This window comes from Habropoda laboriosa, unplaced genomic scaffold, assembly GCF_001263275.1.
Source record: "Habropoda laboriosa isolate 0110345459 unplaced genomic scaffold, ASM126327v1 scaffold18, whole genome shotgun sequence".
In the NCBI taxonomy this organism is placed as follows: Eukaryota; Metazoa; Arthropoda; class Insecta; order Hymenoptera; family Apidae; genus Habropoda; species Habropoda laboriosa.
The window spans coordinates 1642722-1648396 of record NW_017100152.1 but is presented as its reverse complement, the minus strand read 5'-3'; positions in this window follow the sequence as shown (position 1 = coordinate 1648396).

Sequence of the window (5675 nt, the reverse complement as noted above, 5' to 3'; positions counted from 1 at the left end):
CGATACTTTCCCCCCACCCACTACTCTTCACCCCTTCTAACCACACACATCTCTCACCCTTCCCCCCTAACATCGCTCTCCTTCTGTTCTCATCTCTTCTGCTTTCTTCTCTTCTCTTCTCCTGCTCTTCTCTTCTCTTTTCCTGCTCTCCTCTCCTCTCCTCTCCACGCCCCTCTCGCCGCTTTTCACTTCTCTTCGCCATTCTTCTCTTCTCTTCTCTTCTCTTCTCTTCTCTTCTCTTCTCTTCTCTTCTCTTCGACTTGTTTCTCGTCCCTCAGTTTGCCTCAGCGGTCGTTCTCCCGCATTGCTGCCACCCATTGCACGGAAAAGCATGGGGTGAGATGCTGTAGGACCGTAACACCGGGAGACGAGCAAGGGGTCGAAGGTTTGGAAACGAAAATAAGGTGATATTCTCATTGTCTCCACTTTTTCGATCTTTCAAATATTGGCTGAGATGAAAAACGCACCTAGAAAATCTATAGAGATATAGGATTTAATACATGACTCTGTCATTGTTTTTTCCGCTGGTTTATGGTAATTGAAAGTTGTTTCATTTGCAAGGACTGGTTCAATCACCATTTTTGTCACGAATAAATTCCTTTCTCATCGATCTCTTCCGCTCGGTATATTTGCTTTCCACGAGTCCGCTGGTCTGGAAAACTTGCGTCTTCGCAGTAGATACAAAACATGGTATTTACTCTCCTTCTTTGACGATGATTAATTGCAGAAATTTCACGTGACACTCTGCTGTTTCGTTGTAAATTGCCTCGCTGGTAATTTGGAGATTTATTGACAAAATTAAACTGAAAAAAATCCATTTCGGCTTTAAGAAATTTAACGGTATAACTCTACCACAGTAACGTCCTCTAATTCCAACGGGGGAATTTTTAACTTTTTTAATTTCCTCAAAAATTCCATATAAAAATGAAGAATTAAATCCCCGCTGGAGGTATTTAGAAGCACCCATCGTTCATACAGCCCTGCGGTCATGTGACGAAAACACGACGTGACGTCACACGCGCAGCAGCAGCCAGCTGCCAGTCCAACATGGTTGACCTGTGAGCAGTCGTTAATATGATATCTTCGATCGTCTCGCGAGTTGTCATGTGAGTATTTAAATTCTCAGTTAACCGAGAGCAGAAGAAACAGTGCGAAGAAAAGGTCAGCTGCGGCTGGATTCTCGCCATCGTTAACCCAGGGTTGTTCGATTCTATTTGTCAGTTTACCGTTGAATTTATTTTTACCTCTCTCCCCCGTACACGATTCAACTTGAAACAATTTTTACTCGCTCTATTAAAAACGAAATAGTGCAATCGTCGATACGTTTGATAGTATGAATACGTTTTTGTTTCAACCCTCTTTCTAACAAAGAAAAAGCGCAAATGGTGACTCGTTCGCGTAGTCATGTAACGCGAATCGGATCAGAGGTGCAGTGTTAATAGTGAAAAGTTAAACGATCATTAAAAAAAAACCCTATTCTGAATGTGAAGAAATTATGTCATCGCGTCGTCGCACCGCGACTCGAAGAAAGATTTCCATGTTTGGTTATGTGTTCTACGACGCTGCCTAACCGATCGTTATTGCATTCGAATATTTGTAACGGTTTTTCGAATGAAGTATCGATTTATTAGTGAGACTAATCGGTGAAGGTTACTTCTGTGTGTCAATGCAATTTCGAAAAACCTTGGTCAACAAAGGTAAGAGGAAATATCTTTAGTACATCTCCATATTAGGTGAACGATAAACAAGGATTTTGCGCCTTTAACGAGGACACGTAGCTTTGCGTTGTAAGTGGAGCTTTAGTGCAGAAGGAATCGTTTTAAATGGCTGCATTTCTGCATAAGACATTAATATAATAGCAAGGATCGCATTATACGTCCAGTGAAAGTGTGCATATTTTTCGCGTAATATCTACATTCGTTTACTTGCGGACGTATACAATATGAACCGAACCTAACCTAACCTAGCCGAGTTTCGAGTCCCAACAGCAGGCGCCTGCCCCACCATTGCGGACGTACACTCGTGTTACGACACCTTGCGCATAAACCGTGACTTTTACTGGTTAGTTTAGAATCTGTAGTGTCGAATCTAAGTCTAAAAATTCATCCAGAAATTCTACATAAACATCTCTGTAATTAAACGTCATTTCAATTTTGTCTATGGCTCACATGATTATTCTTTACTTGAAATTTTGCAAATATTTCGATAAATCATGAATTACAATATTATACAGATAGCCCACATTGAATATTAACATTTGTACCGAGTAAATATACGCAACAAGTAAAGAAAAATTTTGAAAATACGAAACAAGTAAATAAAAATTGTATTTTGCAAAAATTTAATCGGCCCAAGTAAAAATGCCCTAGATCATTGTCTATGCTCGCCGAACGGCACAATAGAACTTGTTCGAGCACGTTTGGACATGTTCCATGGTCTGGATTGCAGCTCGATCTTTATTCTTCGTACCCATTTTCTACGCATGGCGTACCGAACGTTCAAAAATAGCCAGATGTACTCGAAGGAGGACAAAATGCGTTCCCTTAGTATACGAACAGTGGGAATCGTAGCGTGAGCTCTTGTTTTCCCAATGACCGTTGCAGTCAGCTGACCGAATACGCGTATCGCTGCGTCACAAAGAGATACCAATATCGACATATTTATTTTATCTACTGAGAATTGTTCTTCATTAGTTAGTTCTTGATTGCTCCAAGGACACACTCTTGATTTTCCGAAAAATTGTTTACACGGTTTCTCGTGATATTCATTTTTTACTGAATAGAGAAGACAAAGAAATCGATCCAATGAAAATGAAACAGCGGTAAAATATTTTAGACAAAGATAGGTGGCCTAGATTCAAGTAGGCTTAGAAGTAGACTTAAAAACATGGTCTAATTTCAGGAATTTTGCTTTATCTTTTTCAATAGATGAAAATTAAACGAAAATCTTTGTCCATTGAAAATTTTCGAATTTATATCGAACTAGGAACAAATTGTAGCGTTAACTAGAGCACTTTCGCACGCCTTATTGGAGAGGCAGTCATCAAAGACAAGCGTCTGGTTGAGCATCAGCTGATTGGGAAGCTACGTCACAATGATGGGGAGAGTCGTTCCAGCGTGGCGTCGTGCGTTCTCTCGTTAGGAAGCACGTTTCGTCGACGTCGTTGACAAACTTACACCGGCGATAACACGCGCGTGCACACGTTGGCCGACGATGTGACTCATGCTCGTCGCGCTTGACAATAAACTGGAACGAGCTGGAGAAACGTTGAGCTCGGATCGAGCACAAGGCGAGCCTCTTGAAATTCGCCGATCCGACCGGTTATTCCTTCAAGGATCCTTCGATAACGAGACATTGGGAATTGTCTATCAAAAAAAGAAAAAGAATTAGGAGAAATCTGGAATATTTTTTCAAGTTTTACAAGCGAATTACTTGAACTGGTAACGAGACGGATACAAAGGTTTTCTTGCAAAGAGAAAGGCTACGTGGTGGTGGTGGTGGTCTAAGTCACGAAAAAGATTCGGTAAAAGGGAGGCTGACATCGAGCGTAATTGCAAAATACGACCTTGTTCTTTTGCGAGCAGTTGCACGCTCCCTTTGGTACACGCTAGTGCGGGGTGCTGTAAATCTCTGGTACAAGTAGAGGATTACGTAATGGACATTATTCGTTGCTCAAAAATTCGTATTCCTCCATTGGAACAAGCTTTCGTTAGCGGTACACCGATATCTTTCAATCGTGATAACAGGACAAAGTTTGATAATTAAGCGTGATAGTGGAACGAGTGGAAACTTTGTTCCATAACGCGCGGAGTCACTTTGTTCCCACACGTATCGCCTTTTTTCCCTCCCTTCTTACATCATGGTGTCTCGTGATGGAACGCACGGTACGCTCCCTTGCTCGTGACGAGCCTAAATATCCCCGTAATACAGGTACATCCTTTTTTATCCGTGCTCGAATTAATAATTAAGATAAACGGAAGAAAAAAGGTAGAGTAAGAAACGGGCTTTCAAGCTACGCCATATGGTTGATTCATTCATGCATCCCGATGTTTTGCCTTTCAATAATGTCACGGAATGTTATCTCTATATTGTTTAAGTATCATGACTCACGACTGTATTCGATGCTTTTCTTTGTGCACATTGTCTCTCTCCGCCTTGTCCAAGACACACGAGTCTCCATTTTCCTTTCACCAGTATGGTATTCCATGTAGATAGAAATTTTTGTAAAAATAGAAGCAACGTAGACGAACATAGATTTCTATGAATAAGAGGAAGAAGAGCTGGTGACAAGTTTTGCGCCAGAGTCTCCAGAAAAAATTGGATCAGGTCCAAAGCTAATAACATTTATCCTGAGGTATACGGGTCGAATTTTCATCGGAATAATTCACCAGCAATCGGTGGCGTGTATCTAAAAGTGGCGGATCTCGGGCGGAAGGAAACGGGCACACCGAGAGGGATGGTTTCTTGGTAGACCAGAGGAACGTGGTCGGTCGTTGGATCGATTCCCGGTTGGCAACAGGAGGGTGGTTCTCTCCCGGTGGTGTACACGAACAAGGACGCTCGTTCCCTCTTCTTCCGCCCTTTCTTTCTCCTCTTTCTCCTCTCTTCTATGCTCCGTTCTCCGCTTCTCCCGTTACAGCTGTGAGGGTGGCACGGTTCTCTAGCGGTTTTGCGTGAATCGATATTTCGTTTCAGAAGAGATCTCGCGTTAACCTCTCTTCTGTGTGTTAGACGCTCCGCAGACGTCTAACCAACCGTGAAGGGTAGCTGTTGCCTGTTTGTTTCTCCCTTTGCTCTTAGGAGTATCTATGGAGGGTGGTACACAGTGGGTCGAGACGAGAGAAACGCGACGAATGGTCCGGGGGATCAATTTTATTGTCATCTTTACCCTACTAGGGTCTTTTTCCTCTTTATTTTAAATTAAATTTTGTTATCAAACTACACTTTTCGACATTTTCTTCAAGTATTTCTAGTACTCAATTTTTTTTCGAAATCACAAACAGAATTGTAAACTTTGGTATCGTTCAATAAGGTATTCACCGGTCCCATCGGCCTTTCCAATTTACCTGCGGAAGAAAGCTATTGAAACACCAAGTATTTATCCGCAGCGACGCAGCACAAATGGAAAGGTGCAACATGGGGTGCACGCGCGACGATTAATTTTGCAAATGCTATCGGTAACCGGGTCGAGATAAAACTTATCGACTCTTTTTCTTTCGTTTCTCCACGGTGACACCCCTCGATCTATTTACCCAGCCCCTCTCTCTCTCTCTCTCTCTCTCTCTCGCGCTGTGTTTCATTCCGTGACCCACATTTCCAATGTTACTGAAAGGTATTCCATTTTCTATGGATGCAAACGTTTCTTTCGCTTGTTTTACTTGTTGTCGAACGTGATCGCGTTTCCTCGTGGTCGCCAGTCACTTGCATTGAATCGCGTTTAGAAACGTTGCTCGCGCCTACCGCGGGACGAGAATCGAAAAACCGCGAGACGTAGAAAGGAAAAGCGTTGAATGACACGCTTATTCCACGCTACTGGAGAACAAACTAAATCGTACATAAACTAGTAGACTACTAGACCACCTGAGACTATTAAGCGTATCATTTTTTCGCCAGGCTGAATTTATAGACGTAAAGTGGAAGAACTTTTGTGAGAGAAAATAGATTACTTTAGATCC